General features: G+C 41.6%; 1 long non-coding RNA gene across 1 annotated transcript in view; it reads left to right on the top strand.

Moving 5' to 3' along the window:
• Window positions 1-20042, top strand: part of LOC125484036 — a 231143-nt gene that overhangs the window by 33566 nt on the left and 177535 nt on the right. The window contains exon 2 of the long non-coding RNA XR_007262908.1: window positions 19765-19906. This is a non-coding gene — a long non-coding RNA (uncharacterized LOC125484036). The remainder of the gene's footprint in view (window positions 1-19764; window positions 19907-20042) is intronic.

Below are 20042 nucleotides of genomic sequence, written 5' to 3'. Positions count from 1 at the left end.
GGGGGTGCTTGACAGGGTGGCTGCTGAGGGAATGTATCCTCTTGTGAATGAATCTGGAACGAGAGGACAGAGTCTAAATATTTAGAGGTCTCCCATTTAAGAGTGAAATTAGGAGAATTTTTCTTGTAGAGTCATTAGTCTACGGAATTTCTTCCGAGAGAACAGTACAGATTTATCATTTAACATGTTTTTAAAAAATATTCAAGGCTGCATTGAAGTTTTGATTGATAACAGTGAATGTGGACAGACGAGAAGTAAAGATCAGTGATAACCCAAAAACCAAAAGAACTGAGGATGCTGTAAATCCGAAACAAAAACAGAAATTGCTGGAAAAGCTCAGCAGGTCTGATAGCATCTGTGGAGAGAAATTAGAGTTAACATTTTGAGTCTAGTGACCCTTCAGTTATAATCCTATTGAAAGGACAGAACAGGCATGAGGGGCCAAATCTTGTATTATGAATTAGCAAACTGACATGCTGTAGTTAAACCAAGATTGAACTTTATTCAACAACATGGGAACATAATCTGAACTGTTGAACAAGATCATTACCAAATCCAGTTGGCACAAAGCTTGCAGGATAGCAGATCCATTGTATGACTTGGAAATCAAAATATTAACTACTAAATACTGAGCTACCTCAGCATAAAATCTGAGTCACTGCCAATTCCTTATTTGTACAACTGAACAGAACCCATTTAAAATTTATTAACTACAAGGATAAATAGACTTCATATGAAATATAATTGTTCACATGAAATCTCTGATCTCTTTACGGTAAAGAGCCTGCTGGTACATAAGGAGAGAAATTTGACTCCCTAGCACTTGCTATTTTTTAAAGGCATCTGCAGGTACATAAGTCTTGAAAGAGCATTGATATTGGAGCACCTTCCTTGCCAGTAGATTAACAGGATTTTACAGATCTGAGATTTGTTTCTAACAGGAAATGTGCCAGATAAAATCTTGGTAAAGAGATTTACAATTGCAAGTACATCTCTCAAGATTGTCAACGATGTTCTCTCTCAAACTTTTTTTACTTGGCCCAGTTTGTATATTTCAATGCCAGTAAATATTTTTGCATGGCTGCACACACAGGCTGGTATTGTGCTTGCTGATGTTGGTGTGTTTGTTGAACTGGGAGGTTTAATAGCAGACGTTTTGTCCCCATACTAGATGACATCCTCAGTGCTGTGGAGCCTCCTGTGAAGTGCTGTTGTCTTGTGCCGGTTTGAATTTATATGGTCTAGTTTTTGCTGCTTCTGGAAGGTGCCAGTTCCGGTTGTGCATTGTAAAGGTCGGGATATGGGGTCTAATTCAATGTGTTTGTTGATGGAGTCCATGGATGAGTGCCAAGGCGCCAAGAATTCCCTGGCTGTCCTCTATTTGGCTTGTCCTATGATAGTAGTGTTGTCCCAGTTGAAAGTGTGGTTTTTCTTATCTGTGTGTATTGAAACCAAGGACATCTGGTCATGTCGTTTAGTTGCTAGCTGGTGTTCGTGGATGAGGGTTGCTAGTTGTCTGCCTGTTTGTCCCACATACTGTTTTGTGCAGTTTCTGCATGCTATCTTATAAACCACATTCATTCTGCCAATGGTATCTATTGGGTCTTTAACCCTGGTCAGATGCTGTCAATGTGGCTGCCGGTTTGTGTGCTGTCATGATTCACAGCAGTCCGAGTAGTCTGGCTGTCAGTTCTGAGGTGTTTTTTATATATGGCATAGTGGCTATTGTTTTGGGTTTTGGTGTGTCTGTTGGCTAGGCATCTGTGGATGAAGCTGCGGGGGTATCTGTTCCTGGTAAAGACCTTGTAGAGGTGTTCTTCTTCTTCCTTCTGCAGATTGGGTGTGCTGCAGTGTGTAGCGGCCCTTTTGAACAGGGTCCTTACACAGCACCTCTTGTGTGAGTTGGGGTGGTTGCCGTGATAGTTTAAGACCTGGTCAGTATGTGTAGATTGTCTGTATACTTCTGCAGTGAAGTCACCGTTCTCTTCTTTCCACCATCACGTCCAGGAATGGGAGTTCTTTGTTGCTTTCGTCCTCTCTTGTAAATTTGATCTGAGAGGTATGTCAGTTAATTGGTCTGAGGGGTATGTCAGGCTTGTGTGCCCAGAAGGCAACAGCACTCCAAGATTCCACGGACTGACCAATTGTGGCTCTACCAGGAACCCCTTACATAAATTAGCAAAGGAACTGCAGCAAAATCTTAAACATCTAATCAAGGCATTCTCAGATGGCCAAAGGCTGTATGGTAAACGGGAGGGGATATTGAGTTTCACCACTGTTGCCTGCCCTCACAAACATTGAGACTCCCACGGTATGTAAATGATCCATGTTGTACTCTGTAAGTGCATCGCTAGTTTGAGGCTCAGTCTCTGTACTTGTGTACATGCAAGTATCATCTGCATATTGCAGTTTGACAGGTTGGATGATCTGGGTTCTATACTGGAGGCAGTGCGCGTTGATCTGTTTCCTACCACCCTGTAGATCAGCCCCAGTCCAGTGGGAAGTTTCTTGGAAAAGATGTAATATGTTGCAGCAAGGAAGATGGAGAGTAGCATAGATATGATGACACAACTTAGCTTGATTCCAGTTTATATTAGCAATGGCTCTGTGGTGGATCCATTGCTGAGGATTTTGGCTCATGTGCTGCTGCACAGCAGGCAGAGGATAGCGATGAATTTCTGCAGGCAGCCAAATTTGAAGAGACTGCATAGTCTTTCCTGGTTTATAGAGTCAAAGGCCTTTGTGATATCAAAGAAGGCCATGTATAGAGGTTGTTGCTGCTCTTTGCACTTCCATGGGTATGTCCCCTGTGCGCCTTGCTGGATGAATCTGCTTTGTGACTCTGGGAGGAGCTCTTTAGCCATGGGGGAGGTGTTTGAGGATGATTCTTACAAAGGCCTTCCCTGTAGTGAACAGCAGGGAGACTCTTCTGTGATTACCAAAATATGTCCTATCTTCTATCTTGAAAATGGTCACAATTACTTCATCTTGGAGATCACCAACATAAACTCATCTGAAAGGAGGAGCATATCTCCAAGAACCAAGAATGTTTCTTTGCTGTATTTAACATTTGGACACAGATTCCATTGGCGGTGTTGGTTCTCAGCTGTCAGAGCCTTTTCAACCACATGTCAGGCATGTTGTGCTGAGGTGGTTATAGGTCGAATGCTGTGGAATGTGATCAAGGGCAATCCATCGAGAATTGAGCTTCGATTAAGAAGATCCTGAAAGGGCTCCTTCCAAACAGCACTGACTGCTTCTCTGTTCTTGAAGAGTGCCACTCTATTCTTAGTAGGATATGTCCTAGGGTGCTTGCTGTAGATGGTCTTCATTGTGCTAAAGAATATACACATGCCATGTCTGAGTTAGTGGTTTTCTTGCGCTGTTTACATCTACCAATTGTTCTTTAGGTCGAGGGATTTTTTTCTTGGATTTTGGCCTTCATATTCCTGTAAATAAATTTATCTTCCCCCAAGTCTTGGTAATGCTACAGTTCAGGAGCATCTTATATATGTGTTCTAGTAGCTCCTGGATCTCCTGATCACTCTCATCAAGCCAGTCTTGATATTTTTCTGGTAGGAAAGCACAAAGTCTCCTCAAATGTGGTGTTTATGATGGATTTAAGAACAGATTAGTCACAGTCAACTTCCTATGTTTCCTGTTCGTTGAACATCGTTAGATTGAGTGCAATGTGTTGGCAGAGTAGGTCTTTTTTGTAGAGTTCTTGAGTCCATTGATTCCTCGGCTGCCACTGGGGTTTTTGGGCCAGGCTGGAGGTAGTAAACAAGATCAGACTGTGATGTCTGTGCCTCTGCACATGCGAGCATCATTTGCATATTGAAACATAGTCCTGCAGTTATCAACTCCATGATGCGTGTAATGCAAACATCCTTGTGGTCCATTGTTCAGGCAATGATGTAGTCAATCAGGTGCCAATATCTGGAACGGATGTGTCCCCATGAGGTTGTTTATCTCTGATGAAATAGGGTGTTTGTTATGACCAGACCAAGTTCTAGGCATTTTGTTATGAGGAGGACTCCATTGTTATTTGATTTCCCTATGCCTTCCATAGGTTTTTGTACCTACCAAACTGACACTGAAATCACTAAGGAGAATCAGCTCATCTCCATTTGGGATAGTGATTGATCATGGCTGGGATAGAATACCACTTCAACCTCATTCATTGCTTCTAGTTTGGGGTATTTGTACTGATGACTGTGGTGTGCTACTTCTGTTTAAGGTGAGCTTTGGAGTCATGAGGCATTCATTCATCCCACAGAAAGGATTCCTGAGACAGTCAACTAATTTGTTGTTTTTTTTATGATGAAGCCAACCCTAAGGAGTCTGTTTTACCATTTCCAGAAGGTGGTATATCTGCTACTTTGTTCATTGAGCTGTCATTCTCCTGCCCACTATGTATAACTTAGGTCAACAACGTCAATGTCATGGCTTTGGGATTCCTGAGTGATGTTCGAGGCCTCATTTCATTTTGTGGGGGTGAAATATGCCCGTGCATGAGATATTTTAATATGGGGTGGGAGTTGTATTTTAACGACCACATGATTCTGGCAGAGCAAATGTTTGGCCATAGTCAAAACAATTGGAAACAAGGTTCCACTGCATGGGCTGGGACTAATGGATATATATGAAGATTCCTATAACCATACCCTTCCTAGAAGCCTGCATTCTTTTTTGGTGGAGAGTTGGTGTTGAAGCAAAGAGATTACTTTACATCATCACCTGTAGGATCAGCAAAGAATCATTGCTGCCATAGCAGTAAATGGATAAGCAATCAGATCTTCCCTCTGTGCTGCCAGCACACTTTAATTCCAGGTGTTATGTTTCAAGCTCTGGGCCTGCAGACTGCCCAATGGCCTCCTTTCCACATTCTCTCCTTTATGTACTGTTGTTTCTCCTGTTCAGAATCACAGAATTGTCACTCTGCGGATAGAGGCCATATGGCTGATTATGACAGCACTGGCTCTCTAAGTATTTTAACCTAATGCTTATCTCTGACCTTTTCCTAATGGCTGTACAGATGTTTTCATTTAAATAATTATCTAATATTCTCTTGAATGCGTTAATTGAACCTGCCTGTCCACATCAGCCCCTTACTACTGACTGTGTGAAAAAGTTGTTTTGTCACCTTGCATTTGCTTGTTTGGCAAAATACTTTAGTGCTGAATCCTCTGATTCTTGATTTTTTATGAGCTGGAACAATTTCTCCCTGTCTACACTGTCTGATCTCCTCCATGACTTTAAAAGCTCCTATCAAATCTCCTCTCTTTTATCCTCTCCAAGGAAAACAATCCCAATTTCTCAGATATTTTTCTCATAATTGAAGTGTCTCATCACTAGAACTAAACATTGTAAACATTTTCTGCACTCTTTCCAATGCATCCACGTCCTTTCAATGGTGTTACACCTAGAACGGTAAAGAAAACTCTAGCTGAGGTCTAACCAATATCCTATATAAGTTTGACATAACTTTGCTGCTGTTGTATTCTATGCTGATGTTTAACAATCCTAGATTACTGTTCTACTAACAGCTTTCTCTACTTGGCCTGCCACCTTTAATGACTTAACATATATACATCCAGGTTTCTCTGCTGCTATACAACCTTTAGGACAGCGCCCTTTATTTCATACAATCTCTCCATTTTCTTTGTACCAAAGCGTATTACCTCACACTTTTCTCTACATTAAGCTTCATCTGCCACCTGTCCGCCCACTTCACCAATTTGTCAATGTCCTTTTGAAGTTCTACATTATCCTTCTTATAGTGTACAATTCTCCCAAGTTTTGTGTCATCTACAACTTTGAAATTGTCTGCTGTACACCATTAATATAAATTAGGAAAAGCAATATCTCAATACTGGCCCCTGGAAACTCCACTACAAACCTTCTTCTAGCCCATAAAAATACCCATTAACCATTGCACTGTTTCCTATTACTCAGCCAATTTTGCATCTTCTTTGCTACTGTCTCATTTTAGAAATCTACATTTACCACAACAATAGCGTTGCCCTTGTGAATCCTCTCTACCTCATCAAAAAGCTCTGAAAAGTTAGTTGAACATGATTTTCCCCTAACAAATCCATGCTGGCTCTTCCAGATCAACCCATGTTTTCCATTTGATTATTAATTCAGTCCCGAACAATGGTTTCTAGAAGTTTTCCCACCAATGAAGTTAAACTGGTCCAGGTCCCAAACTCTCCCCATTTCCTTTAAGTGCTCACTGTTTCTCCTATTTTGATCTGGATCCCTTTCTTTATTTTTCTCCTTGTATGTAGTTGTTGTTTCTGCTGTCCATGGGACATTGCATGGTACATTTCTTTGAAAGCCTGGATCAAGATGTTCCTGCGTGAAATGTGCAGCAGCATTGGGTCGGGGTATCTTTGAGCTCATTGGCAATCCGACTGTCATTGCTATACCTGAACCATGTTACAAGTATATGTGGAGGCCTGTAGCCGATGAACTATACAAGGAGGGCTGGATGCATTCAGAAGCCAAGCAGACAGCATGGACTTAACACAAAACAACCAGACTCAACTTATTCAAATTCCGTAATTTTCCAAGGTTGATTTTCAGGAGTCACTCAATTTCATTCCCAGAGCCTGGGCTCTTGATTAATTGCATGAACAGAAAATAAAGTTTGGGTACTTGTAAAACTTCACTAGGCTGCTTTTAGGCTGTGGGAATTGAAAGGAGAACTGAAAAACAAGCAAAGCATTTATTCATTCTTACAGCCAACAGTTATTTTCCATAATCTGAATTTATTTAAGTGAAACCAGTTTGCAGTAAATATCTGATGTTTTAACAATTATGTAACTCATTGACTTTGCATAAAGTTTGCGGAAAGACTTTTTTTGACTGTATATTTATTGCTATGTTTGGTCATTGGTAAGGACAGATATTTTTTAAAAGTTGCTCTTGTATTTATAGATTGCTTTCCATGTCCTCAGGGCATCTAATTGCACTATCAACATGCTTCCTAGTCAACAAGTTCTTTTAAGATGCAGTCATTGTTGATATGACGGCAAATGTACAAGCATTAGGAAGACCAACTGGTTGAGCTGTCATTGGTGGTGTTCAATCAGTGATAAAAGTTGCTTGGAAAACATTCTCTTTCTCCTCTTTGTTTAGTAGCCTAGCTACCTTACAGATACATGAGACAAAAGACTTGTCTCATCTGAAAAATGGCATCTCTGATTGTACAACATTTCTCCAAAATTACACTGAAGTGCACTCCTAGATTGGGCACATTAGACCTTGACATACACATGCAATTTCTCATTGAGAGCTAATGGTACAACCAGTAATAGAGTCATAGAGCTGTACAGCATGGAAGCAGACCCTTTGGTCCAACTTGTTCATGCTGACCAGATAACCTAAATTAATCTAGTCCCATTTACCAACATTTGGCCCATATCCCTCTAAACCCTTCCTATTCTTTTTATCCATCCAGATGCCTTTTAAATGTTGTAATTGTACCAACCTCCACCACTTCGTCTGGCAGGTCATTCCATACCTCCATCCTCTGGGTGAAAAAGTTGCCCCTTAGATCCCTTTTAAATCTTTCCCCTCTCACCTTAGACCTATGCCCTCTGGTTCTGGACTCCCCCACCCCAGGGAAAAGACATTAACTATTCACCCTATCCATGCCCCTCATAATTTTATAAACCTCTATAAGGCCATCCCTCAGCCTCTAATGCACCCAGGGAAAATAGCCTCAGCTAATTCAGCCTCTCCCTATAGCTCAAACCTTCCAACCCCAGCAACATCCTTGTAAATCTTTTCAGAACCCTTTCATGTTTCACAACATCCTTCCAATTGCAGGGAGACCAGAAATGCATGCAATATTCCAAAAGTGGCCTAACCAACTTAATACACTGACCAATAAAGACAAGCATAGCAAATGTCTTCTTCATTATCCAGTTTACCTGCGACTCCACTTTCAAGGAGCTATGGAACTGCACTCCAAGATCTCCTTGTTTCCCCAACACTCCCCAGGATGTTACCATTAAGTGCATTAGACCTGCCCTGATTTGCCTTTCCAAAATGCAGCAGCTCATTTGTCTAAATTAAACTCCATCTGCCACTCCTTCGTCCATTGGCCCATCTGATCAAGGTCCCGTTGTATTCTGAGGTAATCTTCTTCACAGTCCACTATACCTCCAATTTTGCTGTCATCTGCAAACTTAATCAAGACTGATGCTTAAAATATTTAATAATATTTACTATATAAAGTATTTGACTGACAAAAGCCTATAAGTAGGAAACAAAGCCATAAAAAGGAATCTAAAATGCAGGAGTAGATCATTCAGCCCTTAGAATTTGTCACTCAATTAAGTTAAAGCTGACATGTATTTAACCTGATTTATCACCTTGGCTTCATTTCTCTTAAAATTCTTTCCTTGAAAGACTACCAATACCAATTTTCATATTTTCAATTGACTTTACCTCAACAGTCTTGAGAATAAGCTACTCCAGCGTCCTAGGGCAACGTGTAGGGTTGCCTGGAATCTGCAGCAGTATTCCTGAAGTTTGTAAGCAAAGATCCAAATTAGTTGTATAATTAGAGAGAATAGATAACAAGAAATTGTTTTCACCACAGCAGAGTTGCTGAAAAGGGACAAAGATTTTAATTAATTGGCAAAAAAGCTAGGTAAGGAAAATGACTTTACAAACTGAGTTTATGGACTGGAATATGCTGCCTGAAAGAGTGGCAGAAACAGTTCTTGTGGGGTCAAAGCCACACCATCATATTGAGGGTACCTTCCATTGTGTTGTGTAGCACTACTGCAGTGTCAAATTGGACAGATTTTGGACAAATGTCACAACTCAAAACTGGGTATTCATGAGGTATTGGGGGCCAGAAGAAGCAAAATTGTAATCAACCACACCCTGTAACTTAATGGCCCAGCATATCTTCTACTCTACCACTACCATCATGTTGGGAGACCAACTCTGGTTCAATGAAGTGTGCAAATGCGCTACCAGGCATATTTAAAAGTGAGACATAGATTCACCAGGTTGACAACACATGGCTTTTTGCATGCCGAACAGTATGCAGTGGGCAGGGCTAAGTGATTCCACAACAAATGATAAGAGCTAACCACTACAATTCTATCAGAGGAGAATGTTTCCAGAAATATCCCCATCTTAAATGATAAGCAAAAGATAAGTCTGAAGCATTTGCATCAGCCAGAAGTATCAAGTGAATAATCCATCTCCGTCTGCTTCTACGTTCCTCAGCATCACAAATGCCAGTGTTTAGCCAATTTTGATTCAATCTACATTATAGCAAAAAATGGCTGACAGCACTTTGGTACTGTAAAACCCATGGGTCTTGACAAAACTCCAGCAATAGTACTGGAGACTTGTATGGAGCACAAGTCACAACCAAGCTGTGCTAGTCCAGCAATATTATTGGTATCCACAAAATGCAGGACAAATCCATATCGACGAATTAACATCCAATCAGTTTACTCTTGATCATCACAAAAGTGGTGGAAGGGGCTATTGACAGTGCTATCAAGTTGCATTTACACAGCAACACACTGCTCCCTGGCACTGTTATGCTCCACTGGGGTAGTGCACAGGAAATCAAGCCCTGTTATTTTGGGATTTGTCGGAAAAGTTAAAGATTTTATAAAGGAATTGCTCAATTTACATGTCTTTTAGACCCAGGTTGAAAGAAAGCATGGACCAGGCTTCTGTACTTAACAAAGATTACTCTTTATTCCAGGGAAATAGACTCTAGCTACAGGTAAATGATTATGAACTGTTGGCATATAGCTCTACCTGTTAAACTCTAATCTCCATATAGACTCCCCTTACATACACAGATAGACACAGGCATGAAAAATGTCATGGATGTTATGGGGCAGAGAGACTGGGAATGTAGTTCAGTGGTTCCTGTTAATAAGGTTGCGGAGATGATTCTGTTGTTGTTCAGAATGCCACTTCTCAGTCTTCCTTTCACTGGATTGCAGGAGGCATAGGGTGTCTGACTTGCACTTAAAAGATCTCTGACTTTTAATTAAATGCCACAACTTACAGCAACTGTAAACGTACTTTCTTTATGTTTAAAGTAAATTTTGCTACAGAGAACAGAGACTGCTCCTGGGCTGGTGGAGGTCTGATAGCTTCTCACTAACATGTTCATAGCTCCAAGATTTTCAGCCACCATTGAACCAATCCCACAGTCAATGGTCTTTATCATTGACAACTGTTCACCAATACACAGGATAAGGAACCACTTATTGCTGGCTGAATCTCCACAATCTTGGCTCCCGCTCATCTATATCTTCTTCGAATGCTTGGGCCATGGCTGTGTAAATTGAACTTAAGATGAGTGTCGGGTTACTTGCTTTCAAAAATACACAGTAATCCTTCAGCAATCCTTGGTTTTAAAATATTTCTTTCCTAATTGCAGTCCAAAATTTTAAAGTACAGAAGACAAAGTCTTTGCAATGCTTAGTTTGGCTTTTGGCAGAGCCACTTGACACCTGATCTTATTATCCCAAAAAGCTCAACATTATTCAGGCCAAAGCAGACTGCTACATTCATACCCCATGTCTCACTTTCAACATTCACACCCTCCACCACTACCACAGTAGTGGCTGTTTGTACAAAGAGAAACTTCAGAAACTCACCAGGCTACTTAACACGTTCCAAACCAATAACCTCCAGCACTTAGGGCAACAGATGAATGGGAAAAATACCAACTACAAGTTCGCCTCCAAGCCATACACAATCCTGACTTGAATGATTTTGCTGACCCACAGATGCTGAGTCAAAATACTGGAACTCCCTTCCCAACACTGGGTGTACCTACACCAGACTGATTTCAGCAGTTCAAGAAGGCAACTTCCTGCCATCTTCTCAAGGGCTGTTAGGCATGGATAGTAAATACTGATCCAGCCAGTGATATCTACATCCCATGAATGAATTAAAAAAAAAAGAATCAATAGTAACTTTCACAAACAAATTGGATAAAACTGAAAGTTTAAATGCCTATAGGGAAAGAACATTAAGAATGACTAATTGGCAGCTTTTACAGAATAATTGGCACAGGTATGATTGATTGGATGTCCTCCTTTGGCCCTGTTATATACATAGGATTCTATGTTGCCTATCCTGCTTACAAAGATCATACAGCACCCTAATAAAGTATATGAGGGAATAACAATCTGATTGCTTCAAGTGATCGAGCAGACTCTCAAGTTGAAGTCTAGTACTTAGGCAGAAAATTTCAATGGAAGAAGTTGGGGAGGACAAGATGCTGACCGAGTTAAGACTCTTCCCATGGAACATTGATTCTTGTAGGCTTTTATACTTTTAAGGGGATTGCAATGATTCAAGTAGAAGGTCTGCCACTGACTTCATCAAAGCATTGAATTTGTCAATTCTGCACACAAATTTCTTCTCACATTTTCTATATTTGCAAATCACTTTAAATTTGTGCCCTTTTGTTCTTCATCTTTTAATGGAAAGGAACAGTTTCTCCCTAATTACTATACAGACCTCTCAATTTTGTAAACTTCTAGCAGATCTCCTCTAACCAACATTCCTCAAAGGAGAACAGACCCAACCTCTCCAATCTATCTTTGAATTGAAGTTCCTCCTCCCTGGAAACATTCTTGTAAATCCCTTCTGCACTGTCTTCAATGTAATTTCTTTCCACTGTAACTGCTATCCTAGAATATGGTACTCAAAACTGTTCACAGTACTCCAGCTGAAGTCCAACAAGGGTTTTCTATAACTACAGCATAACCGCTTTGGCTCTTGTACTCTATGCCCCTTTTAATAAAACTGTATGCTTTATTAACTGGTGTCTCCCTCTGTCCACAGATCAGTGATCTGTGCACGTATATATGCAGATACCTCTATTCTTGCACCCTTTAAATCTTGTACCACCTTTTTATGCTGATTATTGCTGTTCTTCTATCAAAGTGCTCCTCACATCTCTCTGCATTGAACTTAATCTGCCATCTATCCATTTACTCCACCAACTTGTAAATGTTCTTTTCGGAATTCTGGAAGGTTCTCCTCAGTTTAGAATGCTTCCAACTTTCCTGTCATCCACAAAGTTTCCCCTTTAGAAATTATTGTTGTTTCTTTCTGAACAGCCACTTTTCCCATGTGACTATTAATTCTACCCTGAATGATTGTTTCTAGCAGTTTGCTTACCATTGATGTTAAATTGACTGATTTATAATTGCTGGGATTTTACAACCTTGCATGAAAGAGAACAATTGTATCTTCTTCAACTTAATCTTGTAGTTAATATCCTTTGTTCCTGGAACCATTCTGGTAAATCTTCTCTGCACCTTCTCAAAAACTTCACATATTTCCTAAAGTCTGATGAACACAAGTGGATGCAACACATTCCTGCTTTTTAGCTTTATACCTCTATCGATGAAGCCCAAAATCCTACTTGTTTTAATTCTCCCAATATGTCATGTCAACTTCAAAGATCTATACACATGCACCACTAGGTAACTCTGTCCCTGCATATACTTTAAAACTATGTCATTAAGTCTATATTGCATCTCCCTATTCCATCTGCCAAAATGCATCATCTGATTGTTTTCTGTATTAATTTCATTTAACCAAGTGCTTCCCCACTCAGTTTACTGTTTGCTATTTGTACAAACGTGGCACTCAGTAATTTTGTAATTTTACTTGATATTTCAATTTCAGACATTTTTATGTATTAAAAATATGGTGTTCCTCAATTTAGAGAATGCCACTGACTACTATTCTCCTCCAGTTTGAAAAAAAACATTTACCACAACTCACTGCTTTCTGCTCTTATGCTAATTTTATTAAACTCCAAGTTCACATTGATCTTTTTATTCTTTGAGTCATAGCTTTCATAGAATCCCTACAGTATGGAAGCAGACCTTTCAGCCCATTAAGTCTACACTGACCCTCCAAAGAAAATCCCACCCAGACCCACATCCCTGCCCTATCACCCTGTATTTCCCATGGCTAATTGACCTAACCTATGTATCACTGGACACTATGGGCAATTTAGCATGGCCAATACACTTAACCTGCACATCTTTGGACAGTGGGAGTAAACCAGAGCACCTAGAGGAAACCCAAACTGCCACGAGGAGAATGTGCAACTCCCCATAGACAGTTATCTGAGGCTACAATTCAACCTGGATGCCAGGCACTTTGAGGGAGCATCGCTAACCACTGAGCCATCACGCCACCTTATATAAATTGGTGCATGCTGGTACAGCAATTATAGAAGGTCCTTTTGTCTCAACAATGTTGAAAGTTTCAGCTGCCATCTCAGAGAGTGATTTTAATATTTAAGACTGATAATAACAGTACATGGTGTACCTGCTGTAAGCAGATAGTTTATCTTGCATGGACTGTGCCACAATTTTCCAGTTTCCTGAGTACATCTCATTTATCACCTCATATTTTCTTGTATTAAATTCATTTTACTAAGTGCTTCCCCATTCAGCTTACTGTTTGCTATATATGCAAACTTGGTATCATCAGTAATTTTTTACTCTGTTTCAATATCAAAGCCATTTATACATGTACAAAAATATGGTGTTCCAAACTTTAAACAATACCACTGACTGCTATCCTCCAGACTGAAAAATAACCATTTCCCACAACACACTGTTTTCTGCTCTTATGCCAATTATTTTGAAACCCAAGTTCACATTGAACTTTTCACTCCACAACACAAAGTAAAGGGATGATAGTTGCACTGGCATCATTGTCAATCTTGGCATATAGTGCATCTTATCCTTTCCTTTGGGGTATATCATTTGGATGGAGATATAGGTAGAAAAGATGATGCATGTGGGCAGGACAAACAAGGCAAAGGAATACATAATGATCAATAGGACTCTGGGAAGCGCCAAGGATCAGACAGATCTTGGTGTGCACGTAGTCAGTACAGCGTGTAGCTGGAGGAACACAGCAGGTCAGGCAGCATCAGAGGAGCAGGACAGACGTCATTTCAGGCCTGGACCCTTCATCAGGACAGGGTACAGACCCGAAGTGTCGCCTCTTCTGCTCCTCTGATGCTGCCTGACCTGCTGTGTTCCTGCAGCTCCACACTGTATTGACTCTGACTCCTGCATCTGCAGTTCTTGCTGTCCCTTGGTGTGCATGTACACTAGTTCCCTTAAGGTATTAGGACAGGTATGTAGAGTGGTTAAGAAGGCATATTGTGTACTTTCCTTTATTAGCTGAGGCACTGTACTTAAGAGCAAGGAGCTGATGCTGGAACTGTATAAAACATTGGCTAGGTCACAGCTAGAGCATTGTGTGCAGTTCTGGAATTACCTTGGCTCAGGAGGGATGCAATCGCACTGGAGAGAGTGCAAAGGAGATGTACCAGGTTGCTCAGAGATAGTAAGGAGTCAGAGATAACACAGTGTGTTATGGATGTCGGTGGGGAGTTCCTGGCCTGACTCTATTTTCTCCCCCAGGTCCAAAAATTCCCCACCTACATCTGGGACACCATCCATGCCCTCCACCTCCTCCAAGACTTTCAATTCCCTGGTTCCCAACACCTCATCTTCACAATGGACATCCAATCCCTGTACACTTGCATTACCCACACGGATGCCTAAAAGCCCTCTGCTTCTTCCTCTCCTGCAGGCCCAACCAGTCCCCCTCCACCAACACACTCATCCACTTAACCAAACTCATCCTTACCCTTAACAACTTCTCCTTCAACTCCTCCCACTTCCGACAGACTAAGGGGGTGGCCATGGGAACCTGCATGGCCCCAAGCTATGCCTGCCTCTTCATAGGATACGTGGAACAGTCCCTCTTCCACGGCTACACTTGCCCTATCCCCCACCTCTTCCTCTGCTATATCGATGACTGTATCTGCACTGCCTCGTGCTCCCATGAGGAGCTTGAACAGTTCAGCGACTTTACTAATACCTTTCACCCTGACCTCAAATTCACCTGGACCATCTCTGATACCTCCCTTTCCTTCCTGGACTTCTCTGTTTACATCTCTGGTGACAGCCTCGAAACCAATATCTATTTCAAACCCACCGACTCCCACAGCTACCTAGACCACACCTCCTCTCATCCATCTTCCTGCAAGAATGCGATCCCCTACTCCCAATTCCTCCGCCTCCGCTGTGTATGCTTCTAAGTTGGGGTGTTCCACTCTCGAACGTCCCAGATATCCTCTTATTTCAAGGACCGCAACTTCACCCCCTTCAGCAGTCGAAAATGCTCTCGACCGCATCTCTTGTGTTTCCCGCACGTCTGCCCTTACATCTACTCCCCGCAAAAAAGATAAAGACAGAATCCCCTTGTCCTCATGTATCACCCACTAACCTCTGGATTCAAAGTATCATTCTCCACCACTTCCGCCACCTGCGATCTGACCCCACAACCAAAGATATATTTCCCTCCCCACCCCTATCTGCCTTCCGTAGGGACTGCTCTCTCCACAACTCCCTCTCCACTCTCTCCGCTCCACATTCCCACTAGCCCCACCAACCCTAGCACCTTTCCCTGCAACTGCAGGAAGTGCTATACCTGCCCCTACACCTCCTCCCTCGCCTCCATCTAAGGCACCAAAAAAACCTTCCACATCAGACAGAGGTTCACTTGCACATCCACCAATGTGGTCTATTGCATCCACTGCTCCCGATGTGGCCTCCTCTACATTGGTGAGACCAAGTGGAGGCTCAGAGACCGCTTTGTAGAGTGCCTGCACTCTGTTTGCGACAAACAACACCTTCCAGTCATGAACCATTTCAACTCCTCACTCACTCCCTGGGTGACATGTCCATCCTGGGCCTCCACCAGTGTCATGGTAACACCACCCGGGAGCCTACAACCCAATGGTCTCAATGTGGACTTCACCAGTTTCAAAATCTCCCCACCCCCGGCCTCATCCCATAACCAACCCTCCCTCTCATTCCCGCCTCCTTGACCTGACACAACCTGTCCATCTTCTCTACCACTTATTGGCTCCTCACACCTCTCTGACCAATCCCCACCACTGCCTACCTGCACTCACCTATCACCATCCCACCTACATTCCCCAGCCCCACCCCTGCTCTATTTATTTCAGAGCTCCCTTCCCCCTCCCCTATTTCTGAAGAAAAGTCCTGACCCAAAACGTCAACTTTCCTGCTCCTCTGATGCTGCCTGGCCTGCTGTGCTCCTCCAGCTCCACATTCTGTACAAGGATGCTGCCAGGGCTGGAGTGTTTCAGTTTTGAAGAAAGATTGGACACACTGGAGTTGCTTTCCTAAGAACAGAGGAGATTGAGATGTATAAAATAATGATGGGCATAGATAGGGTATACAGGAAAATACTTCTCCCCTTGATGGAGGAATCAGTGAGCAGGCAGCCTAGATTTAATTAAGGGGTAGTAGATTTAGAAGAAATGTGAAGAAATGATTTTTCACTCAGAGGGTGATGGGAATCGTGAACTCACTACCTGTAAGGGTGGTAGAGGCAAAAATCCTTATAACATTTATTAAGTATTTAGATGCACACTTGTGATACCAGGCATAAAGTCTATGGATCAAGTGCTGGAAAATTGGATTAAAATGGTTAAGTAGTTGTTTTTGACAGGTGCACAATGGGCTGAAGGGCCTTTACCTGTGCTCCAGAGTTCTATGATCCTAGAACTTTAAGGCTTAAGTTTTTCTGAGAGTCCATGGGGTATGTCAACTTTATCACGTGCACCATCTGAGTGGGGTTTGTAAAATGTAATATTGCAGTTACCTTTTGGGACATAATTACATGCCATGGGTGGAACTTCTTTGACATTGTTTCTTTTTGGGCCCCACTTTAAGTGATGTTGTGGAGAATTGTATTGCACTTTAGGTTTCTCTGTAATTGGATTTCTTATACATTTTACTCCAATGTCCTCCTGTAGAAAGACACATGTTCTGAACTGCTGGTCACTTTCTCAATGGATTATACAAGCTACACCTCATACAAAATTTTGATGTTCCACTGCACCTGCAGACTACTACAATAGTTGCTCCAAAGTCAAGCACTTGCATATGCTTCAACACCTGCATGCATTTTTTAGTAGAATGTCAATGATGTACTCCTTAGGTTTGACCAGAAGTGCTTTTCCTGAAGGATTTGATGGACGTGGAGTCAATACCCAGCTCCTTAGCATTTGAACTAAGTTTGCTTCAGTGAAGCCACATTCTGTATATTTACATTGACACTTGCCTATGAGGTGGTTGATTGTTTCACCTGGCTTTTGTTGGTATGACACAAACTCAAGCCTATGTATTCTGAAATTAATTCAAACTGTAAGTTGATCTTCTAAACCCTGAAACATTTTGTTAGTATCTTTGCAATCATAGTCAAAAGTACAAGAGGTATTAATTCTTAAACTTTCAATGTCCAAAATGTGAGGTGGTTGACAGCCTATTGGATTTTTTTTGTCAGTTATCTAATGATCCATAATGTAAAGGCTGATTCTCTCTTTTAAAGAACTGAATTTCTGACAGAAAGTTGATGATTTGCCTCTTTTGTGCAGCTTTATGTTCTTTAAAAATTGAATGCAAAAATATATATTGGTGTTTTCTTCTGAATTTTTGTTGTCTTCTGTCTTTATTATAGAGTCATAGAACTGTACAGCATGGAAACAGACCCGTTGGTCCAACTCATCCATACCAACTAGATATCCTAAATAAATTTAGTCACATTTGGCCCATATCTGTCTAAATGCTTCCTATTCATATACCCATCCAAATGCCTTTTAAATGTTGTAATTGCACCAGCTTCCACCACTTCCCCTGGCAGCTCATTCCATACATGCACCATCCTCTACATGAAAAAGTTGCCCCTTAGATCCCTTTTAAATCTTTCCTCTCTCACCTTAAACCTATGCCCTCTTGTTTTGGACTCAGCTACCCTGGGGAAAAGACCTTAGCTATTCACCTATCTACACGTCTCATGACTTTATAAACTTCTTTGAGGTCACCCCACAGCCTCTGACACTCCAGGAAAGATAGCCCTAGCCCATTCACCTTCTCCCTATAGCTCAAACCCTTCAACCCTGGCGACCTCCTTGTAAATCTTTTCTGAACCCTTTCAAGTTTCACAACATCCTTCATATAGCAGGGAGACCAGAATTGAATGCAGTGTTCCAAAAGTGGCCCAATCATTGTCCAGTATAGCTGCAAGATGACCTCTTAATCCTATACTCAATGCACTAACCAATAAAGGCAAGTATACCAAATGCCTTTTTAACTATCTTGTTTACCTATGACTCCAATTTCAAGGAATAATGAATCTGCACTCAAAGATCTTCTTTGTTCAGCAACACTCCCCAGGACCTTACCATTTAAGGGTATAAGTCTGGCCCTGATTCGCCTTTACAAAATACATCACCTACATTTATCTAAATTAAACTCCATCTGCCACTCTTTGGCCCACCGGTCCATTTGATCAAGGTTCCATTGTACTCTAAGGTAACCTTCTTCAATGTGCACTACACCACCAATTTTGGTGTCATCTGCAAACTTAGTAACCATACCTCTTATGCTCACATCCAAATCATCTATATAAATGATGAAAAGCAGTGGACCCAGCACCAATCCTTGTGGCACACGGCTGGTCACGGCCTCCAGTCTGAAAAGCAACCCTCCCCCACCACCCTCTGTCTCCTATCTTCAAGCCAGTTCTGTATCCAACTGGCTAGTTCTCCCTGTATTCCATATGATCCAACCTTGCTAACCAGTCTACCATGTGGAAACTTGTTGAATGCCCTACTGAAGTCCATATAGATCACATCCACCCCACTGCCTTCATCATTCCTTTTCATTACTACTTCAAAAATCTCTTAAGTTAGACACAATTCCCCATTCACAAAGCCATGTTGACTATCCCCAATCAGTCTTTGTCTTTCCAAATGCATGTAAATCCTGTCCCTCAGGATTCCCTCCAACAACTTGCCCACCACTGATGCCAGGCTCACTGGTCTATAGTTCCCTGGCTTTTCCTTACCACCTTTCTTAAATAGTGGCACCATGTTAGCCAACCTCCCGTCTTCCAGCACCTTAGCTTTGGCTATCTTTGATACAAATATCTCAGCAAAGGACCCAGCAATCACTTCCTTAGCTTCCCACAAAGTTCTAGGGTACACCTGATCAGGTCCCAGGGATTTATCCACCTATATGCTTTTTAAGATGTCCAGCATCACCACCTCTGTAATATGCTCATTTTTCCAAAATTTTTTTTTTAAGAATCCCTACAGTGTGGAAACCGGCCATTCAGCCCAACAAGTCCACACCGCTCCTCCAAAGAGTATCCCACACAGACCCATTCCCCTACCTCTGCATTTCCCATGTCTAACCCACCTAACCTAAACACTTCTGGGCACTATGGGCAATTTAGCATGGCCAATCCACCTACCCTGCGTGTTTTTGGACTGTGGGAGGGAACCAGAGCACCCGGAGAAAACCCACACTGACACGGGAAGAATGTGCAAATTCCACACAGACAGTCGCCTGAGGCTGGAATCGAACCTGGGTCTGCTATTTATTTCCCTACATTCCCTACATTCCATATCATTCTCCATAGTAAACACTGATGCAAAATATTCATGTAATATCTCCCCCATCTCCTGCGGTTCCACACATTGGTGGCCTTGCTGAGCTTCAATATGTCCTATTCTCTTCCTCATTACTCTTTTGTCCTTAATGTATTTGTACAACCTCGTAGCTTTAGCATTTCTTCCCCTTTAAAGATATGATTTTGTTTCTCTAGATTGAATTCCCATCAATAAATGAAATGGTGGTATAAAGTGAAGGTTGACCTCCGCACCCACCCCGCCAAACCTCTGAGAACTAAAACCGAAGCACCCAAAGAGGAACACCTCACCACATAATCTGTAAAAGGAGGGTGAAAAGTATGTAACCTGCTTTTCAGCAACTTCTAGTGGTTAAATAAAATAAATCCTTGATACTTGCTTTAAAATCAACAAGTAACAATTTATTTATCTAACTCTAACAGTGAACAAATTAACTAAACTATTAACAAACTAA

This window comes from Rhincodon typus, chromosome 9 (genome assembly GCF_021869965.1).
Source record: "Rhincodon typus isolate 14 chromosome 9, sRhiTyp1.1, whole genome shotgun sequence".
NCBI classification, from domain to species: Eukaryota; Metazoa; Chordata; class Chondrichthyes; order Orectolobiformes; family Rhincodontidae; genus Rhincodon; species Rhincodon typus.
This window is presented reverse-complemented; position numbering and strand designations above follow the sequence as displayed.